This window comes from Rhea pennata, chromosome 6, assembly GCF_028389875.1.
Source record: "Rhea pennata isolate bPtePen1 chromosome 6, bPtePen1.pri, whole genome shotgun sequence".
Taxonomy (NCBI): Eukaryota; Metazoa; Chordata; class Aves; order Rheiformes; family Rheidae; genus Rhea; species Rhea pennata.
Window position 1 is genome coordinate 12,472,800 of NC_084668.1, and position 22,676 is coordinate 12,495,475.

A 22,676-nucleotide genomic window follows, 5' to 3' on the forward strand; every position below is an offset into this window, starting at 1 on the left:
CTGCAAAAATAGTAGTAGTAGGAAGGGCAAGCAATCTTTTCTTTAAAAGAGAAGTACCATCCCCGAGGTCTTTAGATGTTTACTGAGAGTGGAAAAAAAATTTAGTTTATGAGGTCTCATGCTACTTACTGTTCACTGCTTAGTATCTAATTTGCAAGTCTCAGGAGGCAGAAAGGTTGAGCTGACTCTTCTGTAAATTATATCTGTAGTTGCAGCATTTGGTGTTGGTATTTTATTGCTGAGGCTTAGAAAACCATTCACTCCATAGTAAATTTAAGAAATTCTGTGATGGGCCGGTACTGCCCCATCACAGAATTACAGATGTGCACTGTGTTCTGCTCTGAACACCCAGGCTCAGGCACAACATTGTCTAAAACTTAATTTACTAAATTGAAAGATACCTATTAGGGAAATAGAGCAGTTTCACAGTTAAATTTTCTGTTCATGTAGAAATGAAGACAATACCATAAAAAAGATGCTATAACAACAAATCAGCTAGACTATTGACTGCTTAATGTTTTTTTTTGGGGGGGGGAGAGTGAATCTTGAGATGGGGATGAAAAAAAGAGGAGCAAATGAGATGTAGCAGCACACGAGGCAGTTTGCTTAGCAGCTTCTAGACTCTGCATAGTTTGAGGCTTGTCCTGGCCTATGTTTTGAACCAAATACATAGCCCCGTTGCAATTCTTTTGTAATCATAACAGGTCCTTAACTTCCTGGTGAAAGTTTTAAAAGGGAAGTAAGCTTAAAAAATGCTACACATAGAAATTATGTATTGACCATTTCATACAAGCTGTACTGCAAAAACGCATTACTCTATTAAAGGATGTAGTGATATAGTCACTTAATTAGTGTTAAGAACTGAGAAATTACAAAGGATAGGTGAATAATTATGTACTGTGTAATGATCATCTCAGTGGATCTATGCAGTTGCTTTCATGAGTCTTGAATTGCAGGAACACCCACTGCCACTACAACTGGCAGTCACAGCACTGATGAGCTATCACGCAGTCACACTGTTTTCACGTAACTGTAACATACTGCCAACATCAATGACTGGATCAGTTTACAGAATAAATAAATAAATAAAAAATCTCTTTATGTAGGTACGCATACATATGCAGCGGCACCAGCGAGGCCATTGTACCTGCGGATTCAGCGAATAAGTAATTGAGGCTCTTATCTTGCAAATTTTAAATGTCACCAGAAGACCCCAGACGTATTTTTATCGCTTTACTGTGCGATTGCTCATCCATCTGCTCAGCCTCTCCTTACCCGGTGGCCGCTGACGGCTCAGAGGCCCCGTGCGTCGCCGCGGGCGCGCAGAGGCTCAGCGAGCACGTCTAAAACCACGTTTTCAAGCGGGAGGCTCCTCCCGGGCCGCGTTTCCGCGGCCTCTGCGCGGCCCCGGCCCGAGCGGCCCCTGCGCGCAGCGCCCGCCCTCGGCCCCGCCCGGCCCGGCCGGGCCCGGCTCGGCTCTCCCCACCGCTGCCGCGCTGGAAACCGCCTGGCCGAGCAGGGCACGGCCCCGCTATGCCCCCCGCTCCCCGCCGTGCCCCCCGGCCCCGCCGAGCCCCCCGCTCCTCGCCGAGCCCCCCGCACCCCGCCGTGCCCTCCGCTCCTCGCCGAGCCCCCCGGCGCCGCCGAGCCCCCCGGCGCCGCCGAGCCCCCCGCTCCCCGCCGAGCCCCCCGCTCCCCGCCGAGCCCCCCGGCCCCGCCGACCCCCCCGCTCCCCGCCGTGCCCCCTGCTCCGCGCCGAGCCCCCCGCTCCCCGCCGAGCCCCCCGCTCCCCGCCGTGCCCCCTGCTCCGCGCCGAGCCCCCCGCTCCCCGCCGAGCCCCCCGGCCCCGCCGACCCCCCTGCTCCCCGTCGAGCCCCCCGCTCCCCGCCGTGCCCCCCGCTCCCCGCCGTGCTGCCCGGTGCCGCCGGAGCGGCCGGGAGGGGGGCGCGGGGCGGAGGGGGCTCCCGCCCGCAAAGCAGCGCCCTGTTGAACTTTGAATACATTAGTTGACATCAGCGCGAGTTGGGGCTGCCAGCCCCTAGCTCCCTCCTCCTTCGCTCCCTCCTCCTCCTCCTCCTCCTCCTCCTCCTCCTCCTCTCCCCGCCCCCCCCGCGGGCTCCGATGGAAAGAGTTGAAGCCGTGCTGATAGGAGCCGCCTGCCAGAGCCGGCGCCGCCGAGGGCAGCACTTCGCTCCCAACTCCGGCCGCGCCGCGGGGACGCTGCCCGCAGCCGCTCGCATGGCCCGCGGCGGCGGCCGCTCCGCGCCGCTCCGCGCCCTGCCCGGCGCCCTGCGCCCCTGAGCCCGCGGCGGCGCCGGGGCCCGGCGGCCTCTCCCGTAAGCGCAGCGCGGCGGCTGGGGCCGGGGGGGGGACGCGCAAACTTCCCGAGCGGGCGGCGGGGCCGGGGGCGGCGGTGCGCGGCGCCGGCGGGGCTCTGCGTGCGGCCGGGGGCAGCGCTGGGGAGGTGCTTCAGCCCGGAGGCGGCCGCGGAGGTGATTTCTGCCCCCGTTCGCTTCGCGGCTCCTTCTCGTCTCTCCCCAAAGCCGCCGAGCCGGGCTGGGGGCAGCGGGAGTGGGGGGCCGCGGTGGGAAGGCAGAGAGCCTGCACGGAGGGATATTGATGATTTTTTTTCAGATGGTAATTTGTCTTTGTGGTAGGGGTGGCCCATTACATTGCAGCTCACGTCCTAATGGAGATCAAAAGCGAAGGGGAGAGGGAGAGGGAAGCAGAGAGCCTTGTGCGGCTCCCTAGCTCCGAGCATTGCTGGAAACTTATGGGGGGTGGGTGGGGGGGGGGGATTCCCAGAGCCGACCTTCGGCGATCCAGCTCCAACACCCACACCAAAAGTTGGAGATCTGTCTTTCCTGAGGCCATCACCTGCTCCGGCGTGCTGCCCAGGAGCACGCTGGACCCGCCGGGGCGGCAGACACGGGGCGCGTTTGCCGCGCTGGTCCTGAACCTGCCGGTTCGCGAGCTGTAGGTGGAAGGAGGAGGGGGACACAGAGGACTATCATCTGTGGCTTAAAGGATCACTGTTGACTCAGTTTAGGCTCTTGACTATTTCCCGTCTTTAAGAAAGGTCTCCAAACATGGGAAATGCCAGGTCCTGGGTTTTGGCTTCTTTTCTTCTTTCTTTTTCTTTTTTTTTTCTCATTTTGAACTATTTATGCATGGATATATTGGTTTGGGCTCATAGCGAAGTTTCATCTCTTGTTGTGCCAGTGTTCCCCCCTCATTACGGAAAATACTTCTTTTCCTAAATTATAGTGTGAGTGGCAAGAGGTTAGCCCTGTGCCTGCGGATGGGCTCAGTGGTAGGCTGAGACCCCGAGCTGAGCGCGCTGCGAACAAAATAAAACCCAGCTAAGCTAAAAGTTATGACGAGCTTTGATCCTTACTGCTGTTTGAGATCAGCAGAGATGCTGGGTGAGTGAGGGCAAGGAGGAGTGAGCGTAGCTGGAACAAACTACTCATACGGAAAAGTGCTCTCTTGATTATGTGTGTGATCTGTAAGCACCTAAGGGAGAAAACTCTGGTCATAAACTGCAGAGGAGAAGGCAAGGGGAACAAGAAAAATCCTGCTGATAATTAACCAGACTATTTGGGCTTTTTTAATGGAGTTTTTAACAGCTACTTGAATCACCCATGTTTTGGGTTTCTTTTTAAATTTTTTCTCCCTTTTGGACTAAAACTTTTCCATTCAAATTGGACTGAATGATAAACACAGTCTGCCTAAGGCAGGCTGCAGCAGGGCATCTTTGCATTTCATGTTATGCCTTCCGCTGTTTTCGGCATAGCGGAGGCAGTTTCGCCTTTGTTTCCCTCTCTCCTTCTTGCCTCCGAGACATTAATTTTTTTGTCCTCCCCTGTCAGGGACATATTAATCCTGAAGTCGGGGGGGGGGGAGGAAGAGATCCCGCCACTCAGAGCGTAGGTCTGTGCTTTGTTTGCGCCCCGCAGGCAGCGGGAATTGCCCTGCCGCCCTCCGGGAATTGCCCCCCGTCCTCCGCGGGGTCCCACGGAGCGCTGGGGCGGCTGCCGAGGGGAAAGCGTGCGGCGAGCGAAGGGCAACGGCCCCCGAGGACGCAGGGCTCGAGGAGGGCGATGCAGGGGCCGAGGGGCTGAGCGGCGAAGGGTTTCTGACGTGGTGGCCCCGAGCCGTTCGGACGGAGCCGGCCCGGCCGGGGGCTCGCTGGGAGCGCGCACACCGATGGCAACTCCATACAGGTGCTGCCCTGGGATTTCAGTTGCTTCGTAGTAAGACGAAACAAGTGCCTGAGGAGAACGGCTTTGGTGGTCTGCTACGATTGCCCTTCCTTCTCCACGCTGATGGCTGGCGTGGGGGAGCGTGCTCCCAGACTTGAGAGTCTTTGCTTTCGTATAACTTACCTGGAAGTTGGTTGTAAAACTCCTGCTTGGTTTGGACTGAGACGTGATCAGTCCCAGCTAGAGAGAGGGCATGTTGTTGAGGATCAGTCACCCCCTGATTTTAAACATGGCTTGAACAGTGGATTTCTCTTTTAGCCAGGATTAATAATTATGTGAGCAGTCATGTTAGGGTTAAATAAGACCATCTGCATTAATATGCTTTACTGAAAACAAACACATAACGTGAAAAGTTTTTGTGTAAAGTCTAGGCTGTTGACTTGCTGTTTGGCAAAAGGGGGCAGTATCAAACAATGCCTCAAAGAAATCCACTGTGCATCTGTTTTCCTGCTGTAACTACTGATGTGTACTATTTCCGCTAGGATCTGGGAATTTCAAATGTTATCTGGTAGCCCTTATTCAGGTGATTCCTTGGAGGACTTCACTGCTGTTACTTGACTGAGTAAAAGATGCAGGATGAAAGCTCTCATTAGTTTTTCTTCATGGTTGCATCACTTCCATATGCCTGTTGGAGCAGTGAAATCTAGGAAATTAAAGACAATACTTTACAATTGCAAAGCTACTTCTGTTCACACGAAGTAGTCTGGCAGCAATACCCTTCACCTTTCTTAGGAAGTACACAGCAGAACTCCATGGATTTCACAGAGAACATGATGGAGTCCTAGGTTTGCATTGCAGTTCATATTAATGCCCTCCAAGGAATTGTCATCACTGTTTTCTACAGTGAGAAAAATAGATGTTTTCTTCCCTAAATTTAACTTCATTTTAGAACGCATTTGTTTTCAGCCTAGGAAAATATATTGATCAGGCTTATGAAATACTACTTTTAGAATGCATTTAAAAGCTTTTTTACCTTTTCTTTATCTATATACTCGGAATCATTACAGTAGGACCTTTTAGTTAATTTTTCACTGAGAGCCATGGGTAATTTTACAGAGGATCTCTCATTAGGAAGCCATGCATTGACTTCATCTTTGCCAGGCCTCCTAGGCGTTGTGTGCTGCCTTCATGGCAAGAACTGCAGTGGCAAGTACAGACTGGCCCTGAGAGAGCGGGGAAGTAGTAAGAAGTCTGGAGTCCCTCATAACAATGTGGAAGATGTCACACCACCAGAACAGTGGTGGGATTCAGAATTGAGTTGCAGTCTGGTCTCATGTCTGCAATCTGTTTTGCATTGCTTTGAATTGCACACAACTTCTGGTATCAAAAAGAAAAACAAATGTAATCCAATGCAGGTAACGGTGGAGGCAATTGAGAATGATTCTCTGAGGATGAGATTCACTGCTGCTTGTTGTGCAGCAGTTATAGGGTATTAAGTCACACTGAGATTGGCCACAGAGGTCCTAAGTGATGGACTTGTTTTTCATGGACTGAGCACTGTGAAGGTGAATGGCAGCTATTTGAGGTTGCATCCTTCTGATGTAGTCCAGGAGATGATCTTGGAGGATTAGAGCACTATCCTGCCTCGAAAAGTACTGTGTTTGAATATGACTGTTGTTGACTTTGGGAATCCAACAACATTGTTTTGCTGCTGTTCTGTTGCTTTTTTTTATTTTTAAAGAGGAAAAAACAACTCAGTGAAGGAGGTGTCAGCCAGTCTTCTTGTAGGTCGCTGTTTCTTTTCCTTTTAAAATATGTCGTGCTGACTCTTCTGGTGTGCCCAGCACCAGAACACATCCCATATCTGCCCGTGATGGCAGTTTTCATTAGCTTTGGTGGGAGCTGTCTGAATAGGAGATACAAGACTTCCACAGGTGTTTGAGCTTGCGGCTTGCGTGGACAGTGCCTCACTTGCTGGAAATTGTTCTTCAAGTGCAACTAGTCTCAGTATTCATTTCCCCTCTGTTTGCAAAGTTGTGCAAAAAAGTCCTGCATGGCAGCGTTATTCCCTACCCCAGGCTCAAGCTGTGTGAGTGAAGTGCAGCAAAGCTGTGAAGACACAGCTGTGACTTCCAGCTTGCAAGGGCTCCTTGACTACAGCACTGCAGCTCCTGAAGTTACCTCTCCGCTTCTGCACTCATGTAAAGCACTCATTTTTAAGGCCCATGTAAAATCTTCTGAAGCTCAAGGTGATTTTATGATGACGAGTGGGCGTGCGAGTAATGAGGCTTCGGAAATATTACTGTTATCAAGTGTGTATCTACAAACTAAATGGTTTTGTTTTGTTTCAGAACACAATAAATCTGGCAGGGAATTTGTGTGCGAAGGATGTTGTCAAGCTACAGAGTATGACTGTGAATTGGTGACAGGGCTACTCATATGCTTAAAATTAAGCCTATGCCAAAATACAGTGTCAGTTAAGGACTGCTGTGTCTTTATTTATTTTTTAGTGAGCTTTAAATGAGATCACAAGCAAACATGCTGATTGCTAGGCTTAATCCCCAAATCAATCGTGAACACGTCGGGAGTTATAATAAGACTGTGTAATTTCATTGTCTTTCACTAAGTGGTCATTTGTGGAGTGAACACAGGGTATTTTCTTCCTGTAAGCTGTTTTGAAGAAGCTTGATCCTGTAAGATGCTCCATGTTCATGATCCTTGTTAAAGTGTCTCTTGGGACGAGCACGCTACCTGACCAGCTTTCGCAGTGCCTGACCTCCGTGGGTCGCCTGCTTTTGTAGAGCAGCCTAAACGCTCATGGGCTTGGCTAGTTTCAATATGCAATCTACTCTGTATTAGGTTATTGCTGGAAGCCGAATAAATCACTGAGTGCCAGTTTCAAAGATTTGATTTTATCCTTTGTGCGGCGACGTGTGACCAGCTGGGACATCGCAACCTACAGAGCAGAATCACAGTAATCTATTTTATCTTGGCCCAATCTTACGCTGCACTCTAAGGGCTTAATCATAACTTCAAGTCTATGAGGCAGCTTCCAAAACTGGGAATAGCATGTGAAGATCTGATCCTGCGAAATAGGTTCTGTGGTAGCCTTGAACGCTCGGTGTTATGGAGGAAATACCCTTGTGCTGGGTACGATCAGATGCTAAGCAGAGATGCTGTCTCCAGTCCTGCAGAACAGCCGGGCTGAGTCCTAGCTGGATGATCTATAAGCCATTTGCTGTTTAAGGGTTTGTGGCTTTTGAAGTTTGTGTATTTTTCAGATTGCTTGTGCCATAGTCTTCAAAAATGGTTAGCTTTTAAGACAAGCAGATGGCTTAGCAAAATATATTTGCTGGCACCTGCAACAGGTGGATCTGGAACCAATTTATGCAGTGTAATTTTTTCCACACCCTTTTTGGAATAATTTTATATCTAGGAGCCACTTAAGATGCTTATTTTGTAGCCAATAGGGAACTGCTTCTGTCTGACTACATAAGATTTTACACATCTTTTATAGCTAATGCCTAGACTGAAATGCAAAATTTAGTGCCAGGAGTGCATGTGAATTTGTGAAACTCTCTGGAGAAAATGTGGGTGCATGTATCAGTGAATGAATTATGCTCCTCCGTAGACAGAGAGGGTTTTTTTGTGGTAACAAATGTTCTGTGTTCAGTGTTTGTCATTTTAAAAGTGATGTTTTTCATTTCAAGTGCAAAGCTCATACAGGTTACTGATGTAGAGTAAAATGATAAAAATAGGTTTAACTTTATTTAAAAGTGTAGCAAAATGGAAATTTTGTACGTGGTACAGAAGCATTCTGGCTTAGAGATCAAGTTTGTGGTTCCAAAATATAGCTGGGACAGTCACAAGTAGCAGGTGAGAGAGGGGAAGATGCCACGTGTCCTCACAAGGGACAGCAAACAAACTCGGGATCAGAACTTGGCTAAGACCTCGGTCCTGCAGCGGGATCTGGCCTGGGGAGTTTGCCTGGCTGTGTCGATTCGGAGTAACTTCAAGGGGGTTTTGTGTGGGCGCTGGGACCATCTGCACAGGACAGATGTAGGATTAGGAGCCGTGTCTGGGACCACTTCGGGGCCAGCTTCTTAAGGCAGGAGGTTGCTGACTGTGGATGGCCTGTGGTGCAGGTCTAATTGCTTTGCTCTCTTCCCTGGCTGCGAGTGAGTTGTTTAGCCCACAGTTTCAGCTAAGGGTTGCTTATTTATCTCTTAAAAGGCTTATTTACGATAGGGCAGAGATTAGAGGGAAAAAAAAGGAAGACAAAAAAGAAGAGGGTAGGAAGTGCATTCTGTATAGCTCAGTTTGACAGGATAATATAGTAAATTCAGAAAAGTAGACAGGGACGTATTTTGGAGCCTGTGTGTGTAATGAAGGGAAGGCAGAACTGGCTAGGTCGCAAAGTTTGTCGGAGCGATTACAGATCCCCCTACCCCGCCTCACGTTCCTTTCTCTGCTCGCTCTTCCTGATTGAGAAGGACTGTCTGCCAGAAAGAGATTTTCAAACACATGGTTTGGACAGAGCAATCAGTAGATATTTATAAATCACATAATATTCCACTCTCCGACCTTTTGGGGGTCTGCTGTACATCTGAAGGATATTTTCATTAAAAACACAAATCTGAAACTCATTTTCTGCCCACATCCCAAGTATTCCTCCAGCCTAAGGGAGCCTAACTTTTAGTTGTAATTGCAGCTAGTAACCACCTATTTAAAATAAAAGACTACAGGGAGAATAACATTAGTGGCTTGTGGTAGGATGAAACAGTCGAAGGATATACACTTTATTTGATGTGAACAAGATTGGACTCAGCTCTAACTTGGGCTCTGAGGTGCTCATACAATACAGATGAAGGATGATGTCATGTAACACAAAATATAAATTATGAACAATTCTGCAGTTCCTGCTTTGTGAGGATAATAAAGTGATAGAACAGAACAACTTACCCTTATTTGCCATTTTGATAACTTTGCTATGCAGTTAGAAATAGTAGTCATCAGGGAGAGAAACAGCCTGGAGGATTTAGCACCGAACTCTTAAAGTTACCATGAAACATGAAGATGCAGATAGGTGCCAGGCAGGACTGCCAGTGACTGAAATCATCAGAAATTAGGCTTTGAGGTCTTTGAAAGGCCTGGTCTTCCGTAACTTGCTCAAGATCAGGTAGTGAGTTAGTGGCACAGGTAAGGTTACAACCCCTGAAAACACTTACTCACAGACTTTATTATAAATATGTACTTAAGTCCTATCAATTAAATGTTTCGGTTCATTGTTTTTCTGGATCAGAGCTCTAGTCTTGTGCCTCGTTTATTCCTTTGCTAAGCATTGCTAGTAGGTAACTTCATGTTGCAAATCTTTTACTCACCTGTGCAGTTCCATTTAGTGTGACTAATCTGATGAAAAAAAATATCCTGACAGCATATGTGCAATTTGTCCCAACATTTTAAAGGTAGACTAAGGATCATTCCTGTATTTTGTATTTTTATATACATGTGCAAACATGCATCGATATAGATTGAATTAAACTGAAAGCAATTGATCAACATCTTTTAAATTTAATATTCCCCCCCCTTAACCAACAGAAATTGTTCCCGAGAGAGTAATTTACTAGATATCTTCTGTATTTGTCTAGGACTCTACGTCAGGAATACAAAACATGATATTGCTAATGCTATGTGTTTCCTCTAAGGTGTCTTTGAAATATTAAAACAACTTATATTTGGAATGAGCTTTGCACATGTCCTTGTCTGTGGTTGCTTTGCAAATCCAGGCTTCACTGCTTTGCCTTGGAGAATTATGAGTTTATTATACTCCTGTAATGCTAATAGCACTTTGTTTTTTCCCTAAATTTCTTCTTCATATGTATTTATTGATTCTTCATTTGAGCACAGTTTCACAGATAATGATAGTACTACTGAGACTAGCTGGCGTAAGTTAATTTTGAGAAGGCTGAAGCTGCAGTACCATCCTTCCTTGCTAAGCAGCTCTGTGTAAAGATCATGAGCTACAGCATCCAAAACGCTAAATTAGTTGAGGAGACAACCGGATAGGATTACTCCCAAAGTTATATTTCATTCCTAGTTCTATAAAGAGAAAACGTATCAAGGTTGACAAATCTCAAAAATTGTTCATTGAAAACCCACTGGCTGGGTTGCAAATGCCACGCTTTAGGAAAGCAGCCTTTCCTGTGGTCACTTGGTCCCTGCTCAGCCGAGTAACATACTGACTTGTGAGAGAACCCAGATTAACCAGGGTTTTTAACATTTCACCCTTTGGTTTACATTTTATTTTTGATTCCTGGGATTCTTCCCCATCTCAGCCCCTCTTCACAGTCATGGATGGCAAATCCCAAACAAGTGCTTTCAGTCGTTCTAGCTGTCCTCCCTGAAGCCACAGGACTTCCCTGAGCTGATTCTTTTTTGGACTGGTAATCTCTCTAAACAAGCATCTAGTTTTGAATTAAACATTTCCAAAGGAGGAAGACATCCCTCAGTCTTCAGTTAAGCGTTTAAAATGGAGCAGCCCTCACAGTTATGTTGCCTCTTGATTTCTGTCGGCACTAGCCCCTGGGTCTTGTTACGCTCTCACCTGGAGACCGGGGCATCGTGTTTTCTTCCTTGCAGTAGAAGACCTTGTGAACTGCAGTCAAGTCAGCTCTTAATTTCTTTGTGTTATTTCAGCGTGGTACCGGGTTCTGCTGAGGTTTTGCAGTCTTTCAGCCTCGTGGCTCTTCTCTGAACACTTCCTAAGCACACCAGCAGCCAAAGAGGATGGCATAGTGCTGACAGAAGTGCAGGGGCTTGGGTGAACCGAACGGCGGAGGTGGCAGAGCAGGACCGAACGGGTGGCAGGAAGGTGAGAGACAAGGATGAGAGGGCAGATGGAATTGGAAGGCAAAAAAGAAGCTTAGCGCTATAGAGGCTCCTGGCATGAAGAGCCCAGTGCTAGATGAAGCGATGCATACCTGGAGAAGAGCTGCAGGAGCTGTAGTGTTAAAAGACATGAGCAGGTTTTTACTGGCAGAGGCGGATGCCTGGGAGGTAAGCAAGGACTGCAGCAGCATTAGTGCTTGTAAATCAGAGCAGTGTTGTATCAGAGAAACTCTCTGTGGGCAAATTTCAAAACATCTGTCTGAACTTTGCTCAGGCATAGCCAGACTCCTTTTTTTCACTGAGAAGTGCTATAGGTAGGCAGAGAGAAGGGAGACATATTAAATGAAAGTGAGCGCAGTGTTCGGTCTGGATTTCTGGGGAGGCAGCCACCCCCCGTTTGCAAGTATAAGATCTGATCCTGCAGAATGAAACTCACTTTTGCAGTCTGTGTAAGTGCATGGGGTGTTACTCATTTCGGTGAAATGACCTATGAATGAGAATTTACTGGCCTGAGCTCTTGTTTGCTAACACAAGGCATACGTTCTTAAACTGTTTCCAAAAGTCATCCTGGTGAACGGCTGGGCTATACTAACCTTAACTGTGATAACTGTGATCTGAGAGGACTAGAAGCTTTCTGAAAGTAACACAGTTTCTGTTTTTAGTTTGGAAAGATGTTATCATTTAATGGAAACTTTTTGTTTTCTGCCAGCCTACCTTGCTATCCATTTACAAAGCTCTCAAAGGACTTGGACCTCCAGGAAAAGTGCAAAAGCCCAATTCTACTCTCAATTACGCTAGTGCGACTTCACTGAAGACCTGCAGTTGTGCTTGACTAACTGAGGGCTAGCAGTATGAGTCCCGAGATTCAGAGACGAGTTTCTACCTAAGGAAAAGAATTGTGTAGCGATGATGTTGGGCCAGAGGCATTCTCCAAAATCAGATGTGCAAGATTAGGCTGTTGCAAAACCTCGCCAAAAGAAAAACATTTTCAGTTTTAATTGAAACAAAACCCCAAACAACAACAAAATCCCTATCTATGCTGAATGTTAAGCTTCCCAAATGTTTTAGCATGAGATGCAAAAGTAATTGATTAGAAACAGAAGCAAAATAATGAAGCTAGTTTTTTTTCTTTTCCCAAGCTGATTCAACTGAGGAAGAAAAAATTCTCGGAAGCTGTTATTTGGGTTGAGTAAGACTTCTTACCACAAACAGACTGAATGAAGTACTGAAGTGCTTCAGTGAAGTTATCACAAGGATCTGAGCCAGTGGGATTATTTATGTGGCAGACTTCTACCTGGTAAAATCAGGGTCTTATTGGATAAGGAAAAGTTTTGGAAATAAGTTGATGTCTGCAGTTCTAATGGTCTAAGGTAATTTTGTCAGAGGTAAGGGCCTGATCCTGCATCAAAGGACATCGGTAGAAAAACCTCCATTTATGCAAGTTAAAATCTGATTTTCCTGAAAAAAAAGAAGTATACATATCTTGCAGTTCTTATCTAAGGATGACTTCCTTTTGAATTTGGCATACCAAATGCATCAGGATTGCATGAATTTTCAACCTGACAGTACCTCTTTAAAATGCGACAGTATAATTTCAGCATCTATTTGTTTTGAATAGCAGAGCTAACATCTCTCAGCTACAATGACTTGATAGACATGATTAAAAGGCAGGAGATTGGGAAAAATGCATGCTTATCACAGCCAACTTTCTCTGATGAAAGAGTAAGTAGCTCAGTGGCATACTTGCAGCAGAGGTGTAACTGAAAGCATTTTTCGAAATGTACTTTGTAGTACTGCTTTGGAATGGTGTTTTCTATTATGACCAGTTTCTGGAACAGATTATCATGATTGCAGGAAGCACTTCAAAGCAGACTGATGTAGGAAGAGCTTTCCCTGAAAACTTTGGCTTCTCCTATAAGACAGAAAGCTACAAATGTGTTTGCAATCTGTGTTGTTTCAGCTACAACAGCATTTATTTGATAAAAATGGGCTGCTATTAATTTCAAAAATACTACAAAGCACTTTGTATCTTGCTAGAACCTCTGTTTCAGAGAGGATTTCAGAAGACTGTGTTTCCTTTCTCCAATATCCCTCTAAATTTCTGTTTTGTATCTTTTTAAAGGCTGAGATTTAGACATTTTAATGGAATATTGGGCTGCATCTGACAAACAGAGAATAATTTAAAATCTCCGTGGCCAGACTTTCATAGAACAGACCATGAAGCATCATCTGGTCCACCCCCCTGCCCTAAAACAGGATCAAGTGTATCTACCCCATTCAACTGAACGCAAGTTCAGCTGAACTCAGCTGTAGCCAGGAACTGGAGAATGCCATCGGATGTGCCTAAAATATATTCATCTCTAAATCTTCACCTACCAACCTAGCTATATGCCATCTCAGCAAGCCTGCTAAAAAGCTTTATTGCAGGCTAATGTCTTAGAGAATTGAAGCCTTCTACATGCTTGCAAACACAGGAGTAAACAGGAGAAGCCAGCTTTCTGGCTGGTTAGAAACCAGGTGGTAACAGCAAATTGAAGCATGGAGGCCTGCCAATTCTCCTTAGTTTCCAAGGATGTTGAAAAGAGAGGAAGCTTATGCAGGACAATGAAAGTGAGCAATAAGAAGAAAGATAAGAATCAACTGGAACTGTCTTGCTCTGCTCTGTTTGGTAGCACATGGAAATGACAGGAAGAAGAAACTCACAAAAAAGTTGTTCTGTCTTGCGCCTTATCCAGCTGTAATGTATCAGACCTGTGGTATTGTCTTTATAATCCCTAAGCAAACACATTTTCTTTTTACCAGAGAAGAAGCTGAGGCAAAGAGAAGTTATGTCACGTGTCTGAGCTCATAGAGGGAGGCTCTGTTTGAGAGTCCTGCACTCACAGTGTCTTTTTCTTGCTTGACAGCAGAAATGGTATTAATTCTTTATGTTGAGGCAGAAGGGCCTTGAAATATTCCTTCCTCTTTCTGTGAATTTATTTTTTCCTATAAAGGAAGACCAGATGTGTTGATCAATACCTTATGGATGCTTATGGTAACTGTTAATAACATGTAAAATTTTTCTTTATCTATACTCTCATCAAATGAGCAATTTTGAAAAAAAAATCAAGTTTTGATATCAAAGTTTGATATCAAAATATTGTGTTGCTTTTCTGTATCAGGTTTTTCAGTAACTAAAGCAATACGCTCTGTATGCTATAATCCATGAATTCAGTTTAAAGTTGCTCTCTTGGTGTTTAAAGCCCACCTGGACTTTTTCTGTGGTCTTCAACTCATCTGCTGCCTCTCATCTCCCGTGGACTTGAAGTCTGTCGTATTTATTAAAGAAAATAGCCGTTGCTAAAGCAAAGCTTCCACACAGCTCATGTTGTAGGTTGCCTGTGTGCTTTCTTCTAGCCACATTGTGCCTGGTGTTTGTTACAGAAAAGGAATAGAGGGGCAGAATATGCCACAAGTTCATGTCTCATCACAGCACTCTTCCGCAATGGCCAACTTGCTGCCTCGGCCCCTGTAAGGACTCTGTAACTATGCTATGTGGCACCTCCTCAGTCACACATCATGGTTTAAAAACCTACCTTGTTTCTTGCTCTGTTATTTAATACTGTAACATTTGTTCTTTCAACCTGGAGTACAATTTATATATAAGATGCAGTGAAGAAATGAAATTATCTTATGCAGAAGATTTACTATGTTTTTTTTTTATAAAGCAATGCACATCACTTTTAAATAAGCTTCTAAAGCAGACAACTCTGTGAGCCCTTTCTTACCCTTTCTTTTCTCCAACATAGAAAATTACTAGCCAAGCACCAATTTTGCCTGTATTTTTAGTGAGCATAAATTAATCTTCTTAATGTGCAGTATGCTTCTTGCATCTACACATAATTAAATCATATTTGTTCTTAGAAACTATTCATCTACTGTAAACCTGCTTCCTGAGTAAATATTCCTTTAATTAGCAGAACAAATAGATTGCGGGATTTGGAGTTGATTATCATAGCATTCCTTTCCCTGATGTCTGCTTCAGATCTGCACAGTGGAGAGGTGTGCTAAATACAGTTGGGGAACACAGCAGCAAGCTTTTTTGCAGCATGGAAATAAATACATCTTACGAATACTTCACACCTACAGAACCCTTCATTTGGGGATTACAAAGTGCTTTGCCATGCTGTGTGGGTATTATTTATTTCCATTTTAGAGCAGGATAAAGTGAAACAGAGGGAGATTAGGGCCAATACATGACATCCCCACATTGTATTAATAGGCACAGCTGTTACTAAGATGAATACAGTTGTACTCTGATCTTGCAGAGCAACAGAGGATGTGGCTTGGTCTCCTCAGAAAGGTTAATTAGGTGCAGCCTCTGTTTTTGCATGCCTGGTTGGGGATATCTGGTCTCAGAGGTCCTGAAAACCCCAAACAGATGGAAGTCACTGAGAGCTGCAGGCACGGGGGATCTCTGTCGGCTGAGCCCTGGCACTCCAGCTCAGCAGCCGAGTTTCAGATTTGCCCATGGGTGTTTAGTGGCTTAGGGCTGGGGTGTGGAGTCGGTAACAGAGCAGAGAGAGGAGTACAGCTGTCCTGCTGCTGAATCTTGTGGTGCCAGAGCAGAAGAATATATCCGCAGATCCAGATCCTTGTCTCATCTAGGAGGCTGGAAGCCCAGTCTAACAGCCACTTCAGCAGAGCCACACACATGACCTCGGGATTTCAGTACTTGCCTCTGGGAAGGTGAGTAAATGTGTGTGTGAGTGTCTCCCAGGACCTTTTGTGTTGAGGCTGTGTAGGAGTTATCCTGAAAAATGTGGGAGAAATATGTTCCATGTGGGATGAGCGTTCAAGAGTTATCAGCAGCTTCGTGTTTCTTCACTGTAGGATAAGGAGTTCCTGATAGGGGAGCGTAGAGTTTGAAGTCTGTTCTCTCCAGCTGAGTTTATTAGCCTGAGTTTAAAGCACTTTCCCTCCTGAAGTTATATATTTCTTATGTGGGAAAGAAGAGGGAAGAGGCCATAGCCAAATGAGAGACACAATTAAGGACACAAATGAACAAGGATGGAGCTATTGGTCTGGCTTGTAACTCACAGTCTTGAGTTTGAGCAGCAGACTGTGTCTGCCAGCAAAATACTGTTTGGACATATCCTTAATGAAAAGAAAGAGTTTACTCTGGAGTCAGAAGCCAAAATATCCTCACTGTTGTTTGAGTGCAGAGTGTCATGTGTGCTGCACATCTTCCTGGCGTCGTTTCAGGAGTGCGGTAAACGGAGAGAGCATTGGGAAGAGGCTGGGGAATGTCAGAGCTGAAAGAGGTGACTGGATGCTGTGCGATAAAACATTAGAGAGGACAGCTCTTTGTGCCTGCTTGTCTTTCGATGGGTTAAATTCCTAAGACCATCCCCACTCGTACACATCTCTCTTCTTCCAGTTCCTGTTTTCTTTCCTCAGTGGAGCTATTAGATGTAGCTGAAGCCAGTCAGATAATGGACTGTGAAGGAACAAATACTTGGCTTAAACAAAAACATCTTTAGCAGCTAACAGTTTAGAGTAGTTTTTCTCCATGTGCTTACTCTAGCTCTGAAAGCTCAAGGGCTGTTCCTTCATGGCTCTGAAGGCTTTACTTCAAAAGCACAGGCTTCAACGGTCCGAGTGAGTATCTAAGATCTTTGCAGTGCTTGTACACCTATGCCTCATCAGCTAGCTCAGGTGTGCCTGCCTGTGCGTTGGGTGCATCTCTTGTCTGGGGTGGAATGATAAATACATAGTGCCTTTATATGGTTTAGTGTAATTCTCTTAACTGCAAGAAGATGTTCGCAGTGTGTAGTACAGTATCCACTCAGGGAGTGAGCAGGAAATACCTATTGTAATTTAGATTTACCTCCTGGATTGTTGGGCAATAATTTCCTCTTTGCAGGCAAGCTGTAACTCAGTCAGAGGTCAGATGGTGCTAGGACAGGAGCTCCAAGAGGATGTCTGACAAGAGCATTCTGCCTTGACTTTCCACTGCAAATGATTGTAAGAGTGTAGGTGATCTGTTTCGTTCATTGAGATCCAAAGTTCTTTTGGGATGAAAAATTACTCTATAAACATGAATAGCACCTTGTGCAGTGCTGCTGCATTTCGTGTGCAACCTCTACTTGTGTCTGTAATACTAACAGTAGTGGAAATAAATATGTAGTATGAGAGCCTTGTGATTTAAATACTTTCTCTTTGTTTCTGGATAACATTCTCTTTAGCACTTTGAGGCATTTAATGAAAATTGTTTTAGTAGGACTGCAGTTTCTTTGAGAGCATTGTGTGTGTTTTTGTGTAGTTAGTTGAAGCCATACAGTGCAGCTGGAGCCTTAGCATTTTACTGTGCTGTGACAGGTAGAATTGATTTTACAGTTAGGTGAGACTGATTTCAAATGTTCCTTTATTGAGTTTATTGGCACCTACAGCTAACAATGTTAAAAGGTTAAATGGCATGCATGTTAAACTGCACACAGCCCCAAAAATTTGTTTAGAGAACTAAAACAACAGAGTCCCTTGGGAATGCCTTTCACTCTACAGAATTTCTGTGTGTGGATGTCTCATCTTGATGAGGTTGATTAAGATCACTGGACACTGTCACCTTATATCTTTTCCTTTCCTCTTGTGGATAATATTTCTGAAAACCTAACTGACAGAAAGGCAGAATGTGCTTTTTGCTGAACATAGATTGAAGGCTTAGAGCATTCCTGAAACATCTGGGAACATCCTGGCATCTGTGGCTGATGTCCAGTTCTGTTGCGGGCTTACTGCGTAAGCCCATAAACACTCCGTGCTTCATTACATAGCCCTCTTACAAAGCAAATAAAAAAGTTTCATAGCAATGTTGTGGGGCTTTGGTCCCTGGGATTTGTAGAGCTCCAGAACCACTGGTCTGGGCCAGCTACAGAATCACATGTATTAGTAATACTGCTTGGAGTCAAATAATCCTGTTTAAATGTCACCAGATCTGGTCCATGTTAACAGTTAGGAAAGGACGTGAACTAAGTGAGAAAGAGAGACATGCTATAATGGCTTAAATACCAACATGGGAATTGGGAAGTTTTAACTACTAAAGTCTTCCCTGCCAGGAGCTCACATTTGCCTTGGACAAACAATGGGAACTCAGCATCAGGCTTCCCAGTTGGAGTAATAATGCGTAAGAAAAGAAAAAAGGCAACATTTTCTGCATCTGTTGTAAGAATTAATCAGAGACTGTTTTAAAGTATTGCCCCAAAAGTGTTACATATTATAAATCATTTCCCATCTCTGCCTATTAGTTGTAGGCATAGAAAAAAAAATCAAAGTCTGAAGCACAGCTCCCATTGGTGATTTCCGCTTGAAATGACCCTTTTGTTCATCAAAACAACAGAAAGGACAGATGTGTGCTATTAAAAACAAGATGTTCTTGTTCCAGCTGCGAGTGTTGTCTCTGAAACCCACCCTGCTGGAGCAGTGCTTGCAAAAATCCTAGATTCTCCCTAGTTAGCTGCTGCTAACTCTTCCACTTCATTCCCTACACTACTTGCAAAACAGCTGGCATTAGCCACCCTTATTTCCTTTGATGCAATAAGTTCGCATTTCCCATTCTTGGATTCCTCCGCACCTGTGGCCCCAGTAACAAGCAGTGATCAGTCACTTGACACACTCTGTGTCTAGTGTTGGCCTTGCTTCTAGTGACATGGGCCAGCCTTGGGGAAAAAAAAAAGAAAAAAGAAGGAAGGAAAACAAAGACCCCAAAGGCATGATAACTTGAATTATTTCCCTTCAGCCCTTCCCTTCCTGCAGTGGAAATCCAGCTTGCATATGGAGTTCATGAACTGGAAACAAGCTGCTGACTCTGTGGCTGCCGTTGGCTATAATCCTCCAAACCTCAGCATTTGGATTGAAAGCCAGACCTCTCTGGTGCATTAAGGCTTGCACACATCTAGCTTCAGTTGTTGCGCTTCCTTTCAGGACTAAGGGATTACAAAGAGTTGCCAAAGCTGTTTTCAGTTGCCCATGTTCCTGTGATACCCTAGCTAGCTTGACTTTGAAGTGGGCTGCAAATGAGGATGTTCTCCTTTCTCTCCTCTACAAGTGCACATTGCAAGGGTCCAGCTGCCCCTTAAGTTCTCATCAACTTGATTAGTTGGTGCCAGCTTTGATGTAGTCTGAAATACCAAGAGCAAATTATCTCTTTAGAAATACCCCTCTAAAAGTTACTCAGGAAGTGACTGAGCTTGTTCCTCCTGAATTTAAAGCTTATGAATTGGCTACAAGCCTCCTGCTATGAACGTGATCCAAAGATCACTGAAATAAAGAGGGGGAGATGTCTTAAAATTCTTCCCATCAGTTTTGGATCAGGCTGTCTGTTAAAACACTGTTAAAAACACGTGTCCTCTCTTCTAATCCAAACCCAGTATTCTTGAGGACCATGCGTATCTTTTCTGTTTCAAAAGTTTTGGTACTCCTACTGACATGCCCAGTTTACAGCTCCTCTCATTTAATATGACTTGTGGTGTGTACAAGCAGGTTGGTTTTCATTACTTCATGAGACATGGAGAGCTACCAAGATTGTATTTTAACAGAAGGTGGAATATATCAATGTTGTACAACTGAAGCTGGAGCCAATAGCATATTTTACCTTTAAGCTAGTGAGCCTACCAAAGCCAGTATTTTTTTAAGCTGAATGGGGACTGTACATCTGTTGCAGTACAGCTGGAATACATGTTGTTAAGGGCAGGGTGCCCTCTCCCGGGACTGGGTGTATTGCTTTATATGCTGTCCACCTGCAATGGAGCATTTTCACTTGGCTGCACTAAACTGTGGTCATGGTTGAAAATAAGCAGATTTGTTATTTAGTACCTTTGGCAGCCTTACAGGGAGCTGTAGTGAAGAATCGGGAGTGTACTTGGTTGGCATCCTGTTCCCATTGGAAGGGCCTCATGTAGCAATAGTTCCCTGTGCTTGTCCCTTCTGCAAGGGTGTTATACCTGCTGGTGAGAGAAGGACCTCTAGGATGGTGCTGCTTCTCAACAGCAGTCTGCAAAAGATAATCATAGTACCACTGTTTCTCATAAAGAGCCATTTGGCCTTGGCTGCTCCCTTTGGCAAGAGGAATTAAGAAAGTCTTTTGTAGCTTGGAGTTTATGGTTTCCTTATGCAGGGAAGTGCTGCTGTGTTGGGCTGTCCTTGGAGGTCATGGCTCTGCTCTGCTGCGTGCAGGAGAGAAAGTCTCTTCTGTTTCTCTTTCAGAAATCCCCTCCCAAAGCGAAATGCAAACTTTAGTTGAATTACTTCTCTTACAGGCTCATAAATGATTTGGCTCTTTTGGCTGGAAGTGGGCTGAGCTCCAGCCTTTCTCATGCAGCTTGCCCTGTAACCTCTGTGCCTTTCCTGACTCCCATCCGCATTGTCCGAAAGCAGCAAGCTCCGTCCTGCCGCCGGCCTGGCTGCCGAGAGCAGGGCTGCTGCCTTCCCTGCTGCTCGCCCCAGCCCGCGCGAGACGCTCGCAGTCCCCTTCCTTCCCTCTGCCCGCTCCCTGCAGGCTGTCATGCTCGGATGTCGTCCTTTGCTCTCATCCTGATAGCCACGCTCAAGCCAGTGATTACAGCTGCTTGTGCTTAACCAGGAGCCTCCACAGCTCCGGGACAGGCTGGTTGGGGTGGTCAGAGAACGAAGAATTTTCAGCCATTCCGACGTCGGGCTGAGATACCCAGACTTCTAATGACATTTTCAACTGAATGCTAATGGTAGCTGTTTATGAAGCCAAGAATGTGTCTCTTCATGCCACTCGAACACTTTACTGAGGGCGAGGGCACAATTAGTCATTCAGCAAGCAAACATCTGGTGTTTTTGCGTGCCCTGCAGCTCTTCCTATATAGCGCGCCTCACATAGGCCTGTCTAAGCACGGAATCTGTTAGTACAGGCATTTTAATTTCATATTTTTAACCACCACCACTATAAATGGTCTTTAACTTCTACATTGGCTACATTTAGGCAATACATTTTTAAAGAAGTTAAAACCTGTTTACTTGGTTTTATTTATTTATTTATTTATTTTTTATTATGTTGTTACAGCAGGGTAAGGTTTTCCCTTTCAGAAATTGTGATCTTGCTGTTCATGCCTGGGCCCGGAGATGAATGTCGTGGCATTGTGTACAAGACTTTGCGGTTGCTTACAGCTGGGAAAGGCTTCCTGCAGCTGCAGGAGGTAAAACTGTTGCTCATGTGGTCTTTTCTAGTTCTATATCCTTGCACTTCTAGATCCCAGCTCACTCTGGACAATGGTTTAGGGATGTGTGATAGAAGAAGCAAAAGGAACAGGATTTTCAGAGGGTTTTGAAAAGACTGTCTTTTAAGGCAGGGTAGGAGACAGCAAACCAGGGAAAATCAAAAATGCCTTCATGCAAATCCCTGCCTCTGTTTTCTCCCCATGCTCAGCTTCTCTTCTGAACCCTGGAGGCTCCCTCTGGCCACTGGCAGTTCATGGCTCATAGTTTAGTCCTTGCAAAGTCTCTTGCTTTCGTTCCTTTTTCCTGCCCTTGTTTCCTTCATCTCTGGGAACTGATCTGAGCTTTCAAATACTCGAATGACCACACATTTCTTTGTTTTCCTCAGAGGAAGAAATGCCCTTTTCCAAATGCCTCTCCTTGCAGCCCAGCTGCAATAACTGGCTTCTTCCAACTCAGTCACTTTCCTTAGCACACCTTTTGTCCTGCCTGAACACAACAGTGTTCACTTTGTCTTTTGTTTCACCTCCTCCTCCAGAAACAGTTGGTGACATTGGATGGAGTCTCAGTAATCTGCCTTATCTATAGCTGGTGCAACCTGCAAGGAGAAGTTCTAGTTAAAGTGACTCTCACTATCATTTAGAGAGTAAGATCTCTGTGGCAAAAAGGCTATTCTGCATGACACATCATTCTGTAATTGCAGGGTGACAGAACATAGAGCTCTGGGAGAACTTGTGCTCTCTGTCTGCAGTGCAACATATTAGAAGAATGGTGGGGGTCTTTTGACATTTCAATCTGAAGGAGAATTATTAGTAAATCATTAGCTAGTTAGAGCTGGAAAAGAGCTGGCAGCTTATTCAGTGCATCCCTTGCTAATGTGGGCCTGTTCCCTACAGTGCATTTTTTCCTGTTGGCTTTGAATGATTGAGCATCTATTGCTTCCCTTAGGCAAGTATACCAGTCTAGCTGATTTCCTCATTAGTGAACTCGGTCTAACAATCAGCCTAAGCTTTTCTTAATTTTCTCTCCTTTACCCTAATTCTTTGTAGATTTTTATACCTTTTGAATATTTGTGGATAGCTCTGCTGTTATCGTATGTCATATCAGGATAAGTTTCATTCTTATAAATTGCTGTTTGTGCTGTTTCAGGTTCTGTTCTGGAGATCTGTATCTTCCCATGCCATTAATAAAGCTTGACTGGGGAATGACCAAACTCCGGTGTTTGCTTTTATAAAGCCTCATGAGTTTTCTGTGCTCTGAGTCAAACTGCATACCTAGGAAAACGTGGGGCCGGACTTGAGTTTTAGAGCAAGATGAGTCGGTGCAGTGGGAAGTCACTAGTCTGTTTTTTAATGTAAGTTAACACCT

The 22,676-nt window shown here is 45.1% G+C and overlaps 1 protein-coding gene across 1 annotated transcript in view; it reads left to right on the plus strand.

The window, feature by feature from the left end:
- Positions 1-2,278: 2,278 nt before the first annotated feature.
- The window catches only part of SEMA5B (semaphorin 5B), a 270,689-nt gene continuing 250,291 nt past the window's right edge, over positions 2,279-22,676 (plus strand). Inside the window, exon 1 of the mRNA XM_062578940.1 lies at positions 2,279-2,336. The gene's annotated coding sequence lies outside the window, so the exon portion shown is untranslated. The remainder of the gene's footprint in view (positions 2,337-22,676) is intronic.